The sequence below is a fragment of the Cibotium barometz genome, chromosome 15 (genome assembly GCF_041138505.1).
Source record: "Cibotium barometz isolate CiBa-2024 chromosome 15, ASM4113850v1, whole genome shotgun sequence".
NCBI lineage: Eukaryota > Viridiplantae > Streptophyta > Polypodiopsida > Cyatheales > Cibotiaceae > Cibotium > Cibotium barometz.
In genome coordinates this window covers 29,279,821-29,291,580 of record NC_141060.1, presented here as the reverse complement: position 1 = coordinate 29,291,580, position 11,760 = coordinate 29,279,821, and the positions used below count along the sequence as shown (strand labels likewise).

Below are 11,760 nucleotides of genomic sequence, written 5' to 3'. Positions count from 1 at the left end.
ACCCCAAGAGCAACTCAAGGGCACAGGAAAACGTCAAAAAGGACCTCTTGGATGGCGGGAATCAAACAATGAACCCCAATACGCTTCAAATCGATCCGTGTACACAGAAACCCCAACACGCTTCGACAAACTTTAAGCGTGTTGGGGTTCTTGAAGATCCCTTTCTCTCTCTCTCTGTCGCTCGTTCACTCCGGCTTAGTACCTTCTTTTTCGTATTACCTGCATCAACCTATTTATTTATAATAAGGATCTCATGCTCCGTTGATCTCTCTTTCCAGTGTACTTCGATGGACGAATAGAGGGTTGTTAAAGGAGGATAAAACCCGTGCGAGTTGGAGAGCAGAGGAAAAAACAGAAGAATATCACGACGTTTTAAGCATGAGTTGAAGCTTAGTAAAATGCCCCAAAAGCGTAGTAAAAAGATTACATCACAAACTAATACATAAGACATCAAGCTGAAACATCGGAGTCATTGCCTTCCTCCTCGAGCTCGTAGCAGGTGGTTTCAATCCATTGTGCAGGTGGTTTCACTGCTCCAAGAGTGGGGCTCCCAGCCGGCCCTGTCGTAGACGAACTGTTCAAGACTGCCGAAGAATTTGGAGCCATCGAGAAAGGGGTTCCACAGGCCACTTACGATGCCGTAGGCTTTAAATCCGTGCCTGCTGTGGTGGGGTGCATGATCCTCCCTTGCCTAAATCCTGCAGAATGACGACAAGGGCTGGCAGGTCCGCCTTCTAATTGGAGTGCGCCCACGCAAGGCACTGCTGGCTCAACGTTACACAGGCCGAGAGGACCGCGAAGAAGGAGTAGACATAGGCGGGCGTAGCCGTGGGGAGCAGCAAGGTGGGCAACAAACCGAGTGCAGAGCCGCGGGCCAGCGAATGAGTGTTGTTGGCGACGGGTGAGGGCCTCCTGTGGTGGCCCTGCGCTGCATCTGCCTGCTGGCTTCCCTTATTTACGCCCCGGTGCTGAAATCCGAAGAAGGGAGTGTTTGCATGTCCGTAGTTGTCTGTGGCCCAGTGAAACGGCCCGCCGGTGCCGAAATCCGCAAGCAGATACGCCGACAGCAACAGAAAGCACGGCGACGTCGGCTGAAGCACGGTGTTTGTCTCAGCGGACTACGACGCTTTAACTTTAAAGACGTTTCGCAGGTCTGGGAGTGCGTGGCAGCGGCGACTATTGTCTTTAACAAGGAATCATCTAGTACTTTGTTGACACCATTGACTAGATTCTATATTTAAACTTGATTGAGACAAGTGGGTGCATATCTTTAAAAGTCCTTCTCTAGCTAAAGAATATGGTAACAACTTGATATTTTCCTTAGTTCTCAAATTCTCAATCACCATATAGTTTAGAATCTTTCTAATAACTCATAACATATTTGGGGGTTCTCACGATATCACCTTATTCTGTTTGCAACTTCCCCCTCCATCATAGTTTTTATCACTGTTTGCAACTTCCCCGTCCATCAAAGTTTTTATCACAAGTATCACAACTTTGGCTAGTATTCTTAATTGCTAGTTGACCTTAGAAATTACAATGTCAATGTGTAATACTCTATTTCACATTACATAAGTTTTACAGTATTTCTTTGGAAGGATTGTTGAGAAATGATAATGGCTTCACATGAATGTATGAAACAACGATGATTAATGGGTAAATGGAAGTGGACTTGTTTGAATTGGGTAATGTAAGGGAAAAAACATGCTTGTTCTCACATATGTGCACCGTGTCCATGTAAACATGTGTGTATAAACACACATAAACAAGTGTGCCTATACACACATTGCACATATATGCAAAAGCACAAGCATGCTAGGCACCATGCCAATCTACACATGTAGACAAGTGTGCATGCATAAATGTGTGCAGCCATGCATCTTGCAAGCACACAATATCGTGTGTGCACACATGCATGGTGATTCAAGGAAGAAACAAAGACATCCACATCAAGGAAGAAACGCACGCACTCACAGTTATGGTCATGGGCAAAAGAGTGGGAAAGTGACATGTGAAAGTTTTGCAAGGTGAAGTGTGAAAAGGTTGAACATTTTAGGCCTTATTTGTCTCACTTGGGGGAGAGAGAGAGAGAGAGAGAGAGAGAGAGAGAGAGAGAGAGAGAGAGATGCTAATGACGCGTTAGAAGCTCGGTTAGGGGGTTTGCGAGGTTTACTATATATATATAGAGAGAGAGAGAGTGTGTGTACGTGTATGTGGGGAGAGAGAGAGTGTCATGTGTGTGTGTGTAGTCATATACGTGCATATCAATCATTCATTTCAAAACAAAGCAATCATAACTCATACATAACGTCTCACAGTCATCTCTAGTCCATAATCTTTCAAGGCATGCATATTCAAATCAATCACAATCAATTTCAAGTATAAAACAAGCTTTTAATAGTCTTTAACTTTTCTTTATCTTTTAATTCACATGGGAATCCTTGTTTTTAACATAAGCAATTATCATGTTCGAGCGAGCAATGTTATCTCTAGTCACTATATAGCCAAGTCTTAACTATGCTTATGTGTTAGTCCATCCGGTCTATATAGATAAGATAGTCAATCTTGATAGTAATTTCTAAGGCAAAGCCTAATAACTGGTCTCTTTGGGAGAGTAATATCTTCCAATCTATTTGGAAGATATTACTCTTAACTATACTCATGTGTTAGTCCATCCGGTCTATATAGATAAGATAGTCAATCTTGATAGTAATTTCTAAGGCAAAGCCTAATAACTGGTCTCTTTGGGAGAGTAATATCTTCCAATCTATTTGGAATTAGAGAAAATTCAAAACTAAAGAGTTTTAGGACTTCTAATGCTCTATAAAGCATATCTTAGTGATGGTTCTCTAAAAAGCATATCTTAGTGATGGTTCTCTAAAAAGCATATCTCAGTGGTGGTTCTCTAAAAATGAGTTCTAAGGTCTCTTTGAGAGCATTCAAAACGGTCAAAGTTGTGTTTTCAACATGAGACTATAAAAAACATCCAAGTGTCCCAATTTGGCCAAATAACTCAAAAACGAAAGCAATTTTGGCTTTCTAGAGTCTCATACACTCTTGTAGAGTTTCTTGCCATCTAAAACTTTCATGTTTACATCAAAATTTAATTCTAAATGTAGGGAAAGATAAACTCTTCGCAAAATAGTCCCTAATAAAAGTTTTATCTAGAATCTAGTCATAAACTCGTTAAATATTTGATCTTCTAATTCTTTATCTCCAAAAGTTTTTATTCTATGAGTCACATAGACTAAAGCAATCATGTATAATTTATAAAGTCAAGAATTAGTCATCGTTAAGCACACCCTATATCGACTCAGATTCTCTCATATATGCACTTATCAATTTATTTACTTAATATTAAAAGAATTTAAAGCAAAATAATAAAAAGAGTGTTTGTGTGCTTTCTTGATATATTTGTGCTGATGTCTTGATTCATTGGGAATCCATGTCTACTCTCCAGAAGTTGTGTAAGAGTTGCTTGTAGATTTGGCAAGCCTGTCAGATATGCTGTCAGGGCTACAATCTGCAAAGGTATAACTTCACACACAGTTATTAGATACTAGTCATGTGGGCCTTAAAATTACCAGAACACATGTAGTCGATAACCTAGCTTTCAGCTTAGCGTATTACATCCTAAAGAAGGGCTTGTACATTATACAACCATAGCGTGATGGGCTTGCACCACTTGGACCCACACTTATTAACGGGTCTACTTGGTCTATTGTAGTGTTGAATCACAACCTCCCTCCATGGGTGGCAATCGAGAAAGGTCATATAATGCTTACTCTCCTTGGACCATCATTGAACTTTACAACTTTAAACTTGTCTTACTCTACCTCTCAATCATCTCCATTTTATAATAGGTTTGGCATCCTCTAGACATCATGCATGCCCAATCTGTGGACCATCACTTGTTTCAAAAAGACCCTCTACAATAAAGAAAGTGGTGCATGATAAATATCATACATTTCTCCCTCCTTCACATCCCAAGTATGTGCCACATGATGTCTCACCACTTCTGATGAGAGGTAGAGATTGGTTTAAGGCATGGAGAAGCACCCCAAATCCACCACCAGATAGGATGTCAAGACATTCATTCTTCTTTCAACTTCCATATTGGTGTGATTTGAAGATCAATCATCTCATAGATGCTATTCATATCTTCACACAGTGTTGAGCATGAGTATGAGAAACCTTTTCACATAGTTTCTCATAAGTAATTCCATTCAAGCCTTGGAAATGAAAATCTTGTTGATAATACTACTCTATTCTTGTGTGCTTTACTGAGACCTTTTCCAAGGCTTTGTGATGCTTCAAAAAGACACCACGAGACTAGGTTCAATTCCCAATAGGGCTGTATTTGTAACTTAGTTGTTTAGGATTTAGTTCTTAGATTTCAATTTGTTTTTACATCAAAGTTTGTCAAATTTTCACACAAAACCTTTAAATTTCTTATACTTTGCATCAAGAATCTACCAATATGTCCTCTGCATTGCATGGTTTCCATAGATCTATAATACAACTGCATTCTATACTTATATTTATTGTCTTTACTTGTATTACATCAAGATTAATGCTAATCTACATAGATTAGCATTAGTCCAAAATATTTGAGTTCTTCATCCAACTTCTTATAAGAAAGTAACAAGAAATGTAAAGTAGTAGTATATTAATCTTGAAACAGAGTTACTATTGTAAGTTTGCATAAATCTTCAATGAATCTTCATCACAGCACCAACAACTTGAATTTTGCAGAATTGTCTTTGCACACTACATAAGAATCCTTGCAAACTGCACTCTGATCATCAACTCTGCACAATCTACATAACTCTACACAGTAGATGAAAACTCCACCAAGACTTTCACAACAACCTTCAATATCCTTGAAAGTGCCAAGATACCCTAGAAACTAGGCAAATATAGAAGCAAGCTAAGGCTAATGAATAAACACTGGGGACCCTGTTTTCGCTGCTCATCATTTCTCTATTCAAAGGCTTTTACAGCCCACACCGTCTCCAAAAGGCGTCTGATGTTGAAGAATCCGGACAGGCACCAACCAAGGCGTCTCTCCAGGCTCAAGGAGAAGATACATCGTCATCTCTTGCTGAGGATGATCCCTCATCTGAAAAAATTAAGAGCATCCAATGAGATACAATACAAAAAGGCCGGCACATCAAGGGTCTGACGCCTGCACCAGGTCTGAAGCCCCTCAACGAGACAACTCTATCAAAGGTAATCCATGGTAACTCCCCTAAGGTTGGTGGTTGTTTATTTCGTGACCCTTCTCCGGTGCTTAAATTTAAAGCCCAAAATGGGCTTCTCATGCTTCAAATAATGCCCTCTATTTTGGCAAACTGGCAAGTGTGAAGTCTAATCAATATATCAAAGCTTCAGTAGGAAGTATAAATCTGAGGTGTAAGGTTTCAAGGGGTATAAATCTTACCGTGTGTTTCAAGGGGTATAAATCTTACCATGTGTGTGCATGTTTGTAATTATATTAAAACCTTACTAATTGCCAATATGAAGTATAAATCTGAGGTATAAGGCTTCAACAAGCACTGTGGCACATCGGTTTCCAAGGGTCTGACACCTGCACCAAGTGTTAAGCCCCTCAACGAGGCAACTCTATCGAGGGTAATCCATGGCAACTCCCCGAAGGTGGTTGTTTATTTGGTGACCCTTCTCCAGTGGTTAAATTTGAAGCCCAAAATGGGCTTCTCATGCTTCAAATAATGCTCTCTATTTTGGCCAACCTTGCAAGTGTGAAGTCTAATCAATATATATCAAGTGCTAACACTTGGCTTTTCTTTGTAAACTATTCTATGAATGTTTGTCGTACTTTCTTATAATTCTTCTCCTTGAGCATCTGGCCCACCATCTTTGAAGATAAAAGCATGGAATATTGTTTGGCTATTGAATCCAATTCCATGTTTTCTTTATTTGAATATAGAAGACACTTGAAATGAATTCATCTTGTTATAAATTTACAAGTTATACTTACTAAATTTTGTATCATAGAAATGTAGAAGTTTATTACCTTGCATCTTGCATTCTTTTATTGACTCCTCCACCACTTGGATGATTAAGTTGCTCTATGTTCCTGAGATTCCTTTTTCTTGCTCTCATGCCAATGCTTGTTACTTTTACACGTGCACCTTTTAATTTATTATCAAGCTTTTGTATTGTTTTAGATTGAGACTCTATTTTGCACAAGAGCTGTGAACTTCTTTCTTGAAGAGGTGTGTACATTTGTTGCAAATGACTATACTCCGATTGTGCTGCACAATTCAAGTCGTTTAGAACTCTATTCGATTGGCTTAGTGCATTGCAATAGCCAAGTAGTCCTTGGTGACCATCGCTAACGTATCTAATCAATGAGGTTGGATTTGAGAATGAGGGTGTGCTTGAGGTTAGAGGATTATTTAGGTACATACATTCATCACATCATAGGTCTATATGCTTTGAGCTGAAGCTCTCATCTCTTTCATTAATTGAAAGCTAGTGCTGATTTCTTTTCTTCCAAGGTGCATATTCGTCTTTAAGTTCAATATGCATATGATATAGCTTCCTCTTCTCTCCCATATCAATGTGATGCAACTAAGTCACAATGTAGCACAATGATGAGTGCATTGATGTCACACTAGTATCCTTTGTAATTATAAAAAGGTACTTGTACTTCATGAAAATCAATCAAGCAAGAGTCTCTTTTCAGTCGTGTGTAATCTCTTGAGCTTTGGTCTTTTTCTCTCTCTAACTCTCTCTCTCCTTCTAGTTCATTAATGCCATATCCATGGAGGTATTCACCTTTCAACCTCTATAGCCATGGGCCATTCAATTGCTATAAGATCTTTAGATACTCACATCTGTCATCATCGTCATCTACTTGACATTCAATTGGTATGAGATCTTTAGTATGCATGGCATAGAGTCACATAAGCATAAGATTTTCATTTAAGCATGAATAGAACTAGCTTTTCTTGCAAGACATAGTAATCTTAGGCATAGATATAGGAAGCTTAGGAGTATGCATATTAGCCTCTCATGAGCTTTGCATTTGTATACAAACTGATGTTGGAGCCCTTAGTATGCATAGCCCTCGCACCATGAATAGAAGCACTTTGTATGTATAGACATATAAAGCATGGGTTTATGCATAGTTTCTTGTAGCAAAATGCATCAAAATGCTTTTGGTTGCTTGTTCATGCAAAATGTAGTTGGAAGTTATGTCTATAAAATAGGCATAACTTTTAATCTGAAGCTCTGGACAACATGCTGTAAAAAGTAAAAGTGGAGCATTTTTCAAGATCTAATAAATTTTTAAACATAGAAGTTGCTCAGATTTTGGTCGTTATGCATGATACTACGAATCTAAAACCATGTTTCAAAACCCATCCAAACCCATTAAGCAAGTTATTGCATGAAGCCTCTATGTATAATTGCTTAATGCATCAATCCCTATCCAACATGAATTATGGCTTTATGCATGAAGTCTATGCATAAGGACTTATTGCATGAAGCCTTATGCAAGATGCATTATGGCTTCATGCATGAAGCCTTTATGCATATAGGCTTTATGATTAAGCCTCAAAGCTTTATGCATAAAGGCATTATTCATAAAGGCCTTATGCATGAAGGCTTAAGCATAACATAAAGACTTAATCATAGAGATTTATACATAGAGACTTTATGCCTAAGCCTCAAAGCTTTATGTGTAGAGGCTTTATGCTTAAGGCTTATGGACAGAGGCTCTTGGCTTAGATCTTGATGTTTTGATTAGTCAGTGATTAGTTAATACATTTCTAGATTAGTACCTTTACATAGTTTTTAGATTTTTTGAAATTTGGTTTTGAGTGGATCAACGAAAGGATTAATGGTAATAATTTTAGATATATGCTAATCACTAATTTTAGGAACCCAGATTTTTTAAATTTTTGGATTAAGGTTTTAAGCCATTTTGTGAGAGACATTCTTTGAAATTTCTTGCTAAATGTCCTTGATTAGTATTTCCTTTAATCAAATATATTCATAAACCTTAGTTTCCTTCTATATTTACCTAGTTTCTCGGCATCTTGGCACTTTCAAGGATATTGAAGGTTGTTGTGCAAATCATGGTGGAGTTTTCATCTACTGTGTAGAGTTAATGAGCAGAGTGCACTTTGCAAGAATTTTGATGTAGTGTGCAAAATTCAAGTTCTTGGTGCTGTGATTAAGATTCATTGAAGATCTATGCAAACTTACAATAGTAACTATGTTTTAAGATTAATCTACTAATACTTTCTTACAAGAAGTTGGATAAAGAACTCAAATCTATTGGACTAATGCTAATCTATGCAGATTAGTATTAATCTTGATCTAATGCAAGTAAAGACAGTAAGAAAAGTGTTGAGAAAATACTATTTATAAGCACACATTGCGGACAATAGTGTTCTGATGCATTTTTCATCAAGACAAGTATAGAATACAATTCTATTATAGATCTATGCAAAACATGCAATGCGGAGGACATATTGGTGAATTCTTGATGCAAAGTATGCGAAATTAACACTTTTGTGTGCAAAATTCATAAGCTTTGATGCAAAAATAAATTAAAATCAAGAACTAAGTCCTAAACAACTAAGTTACAAATCATTAGGACCTCAATGGAAGGCTTCTTGGGCCCTTTTATTTGGCAGTTTAAGGAGTCAAACCTTTTCTCTTAAGAAGAAACATTTTCTAATTAGAAGCTTCAAAACGGCTACTTTATTCGAATTTGAATTTTGGAGGGAAAATGGAATTTAAAATCCAGCGGACAAAACCATATCATGTAACATATCTATGGAAAGCTCTTGATGCGTAGATCACGGATCTATAATCTCCGCTCAAATCGGAGCTTGTATGTAGAAGTTATGGAGGTCCAAAAATTGTAAAATTGCCTCCCCCCTTTTTGGGGAGAAAAGTGCACCCTTTGACCACTCTTACACCTCTCTTACAAACCCAACATTTCAGTCCACATGGCAACCCCCCATTTGGCTATTCCTTAATCACCTTGATTAGGCTTGGGCAAATTAAAGGGCTCAAGAAGACCCCATTCACTTCCTAATGATAGCCCTACTGGAAATTGAACTCAGTCTAGTGGTGTCTTTTTGAACCATCACTAAGCTTTACAAAAGCTCTTAGTAAAGCACACAAGAATAGAGTAGTATCATCAACACGATGCTCATTTCCAAGGCTTGATTGGAATTACTTATTACGAGAAACTGTGATTCCTCTTTGTCAAAAGGTTTCTCATACTCATGCTTAACACTCTATGGAGTCACTATGTGAACATATGAATGGCATCTAAGAGATAATTGATCTTCAACTCACACCAATATGGAAGTTGAAAGAAGATTGAATGTCTTGACATCCCATGGGGTGGTGGATTTGGGGTACTTCTCCATGCCTCAAACTAATCTCTACCTCTTATTACAAGTTGTGTACATCATGTGGCACATACTTGGGATGTGAAGGAAGGAAAAATCCTTGATATTTGTCATACACCACCTTCTTTAGTGTAGAGGGTCTTTTTAAAACAAGTGATGGTCCGCAAATCGGACATGCATGATGTCTAGAGGTTGCCAAACTTATTATAAAATTGAGATGATTGAGAGGTAGAGTAAGACAAGTTTAAAGGTGTAAAGTTAAAGTATGTACTTCATATCACACCTATTTATTGGCCTTGAGACATCATGCACATTGATACCTTGCCATAGTGTCACAAGCTCCTCAATCAAAGGGTCAAGGGGTACACATCCATGTTCACCACCTTATACTTTCCTAATACAAGGAGAGTACTTTCTTGATTACCACCAACGTGGTGCAAGCCCATCATGCTATGGTTGTGATGAGCCTACACCACCAACGTGACTACACCCCACCCTCACTTTATCATGTTCATCTTTGCCATGATGTCATTGGGGAGTCTAGTAGACGTAGTAGCAAGGGGAGCAAGGTGCTTTTTCTTTGAAAAAAGCACCATTAAGCCTCCCGAGACATCTCCCCAATGGGGGGGTTCATTATCCACTAATTTTGAGCCACCCCCGAGGAGAGCCATCCCATAGTTTGATCCACAAACCCTACCATATAACATAGATTCCGATGGGACGCTCATGATGGATGGCAGAGGGAAGCAAGTCATCAAATTTGATGCATGTACTTTTAAACTTGGAGTTCACAAACTCCTTTAAGAAGTGGAAAGTACAAGATGAGATTTCAAAACAATATGTAGCTCCCTAGTGCATGTTGGTAGTTATTGGCATCCATTGGGAGCACCCGGTGCATGCCGATGTCTATTGATGTGCTTAGGTAGCACTGACATGCATTGGATCTCTTGGTGAATTCCGATAGCTACCTAGGTAGCACATGGTAGATATTGGAAGCTACCAACATGCCTAGGTAGCACACCTGCCATGTATTGGGAGCTCCTGGTGCACGTCGCGATAGTTACCAACATGTAGCATTAGAAGCTATCGGCATTCCTAAGTAGCACCTAGCATGCATTGGGTGCTCCTGGTACATGCTGGCAGCTCTCGATGCATGTGGGTAGGTATTGACATGCATTGGGTGCTCCTGGTACATGCTGGTAGCTCTCGATGCATGTGGGTAGGTATTGACATGCATTAGAAGCTACTGGCATGCCTAGGTAGCACCCAACATCATTGGGTTCTCTCAGTGCATGACCATAGCTACCGGCATACTTAGGTAGCACCCGACATGCATTGGGAGCTCTCGGTGCATGTCGATAATTACCAGAATTCATTGAAAGCTACCAGCATGCCTAGGTAGCACCCGTCGGCATGCATTGGGGGCTTCTGGTGCATGCCGGTAGCTACCAGCATACTTAGGTACCACACACGACATGTATTTGGAGCTCTCAGTGCATGTCGGTAGTTATCAGAATGCATTAGAAGCTACCAACATGCCTAGGTAACACCCGACATGCATTGGGAGCTCCCGATGCATGTCGGTAGCTACCGACATACTTAGGTAGCACCTGATATAAATTGGGAACTCTCAGTGCATGTCAAAAGTTATCCGCATGCATTGAAAGCTATTGGTATGTCCAGGTAGCACCCGACATGCATTGGGTTCTCGTGGTGCACTTCGGTAGCACTCGACATGCATTGGGAGCTCTCAGTGCATGTTGGTAGTTATCGGCATGCATTAGAAGCTATCGGCATGCCTAGGTAGCACCCGACAGCTACCTAGGCATGTGTTAGGTAGTACCTGGTATGCATTGGGAGATTCCGGTGTATGTCAGTAGTTATCAACATGTATTGAAAGCTACCGGCATGCCTAGGTAGCACTCGATATGCATTGAGTGCTCCCGGTGCATGCCGATAGCTACCGGCATACTTTGGTAGCACCCAGTATTCATTGGGAGCTCCAGATGCATGTTAGTAGTTAAAGGAATGCATTATAATCTATGGACATACCTAGGTAGTACCTGACATGCATTGGGTAGCTACCTAGGCATATATATAGGTACCGACATGCGTAGTTAGCACCCGGGACGTAATGGGATCTCTCAATACATTTCGGTAGCTTCGCACATGCCTAGGTAGCACTTGGCTAATGCATAAGACTTATGCATAAGGCTCATGCATAGGTCTTATGCATAGCATTCATAGTTTGCATGAGGCTATGCATTCCTAGCCTGCATAAAACTATGCATAAACCTTATGCATAAGCGGCCGCATACATAAGGCTTATGTATTAGCCATATGGATAAGCCTAATACAT

The 11,760-nt window shown here is 39.5% G+C and overlaps 1 pseudogene; it reads right to left on the bottom strand.

The window, feature by feature from the left end:
• Positions 1-408: 408 nt before the first annotated feature.
• LOC147631155 (fatty acid desaturase 4-like 1, chloroplastic) lies at positions 409-1,469 on the bottom strand (annotated as a pseudogene).
• Between the last annotated feature and the right edge of the window lie 10,291 nt (positions 1,470-11,760).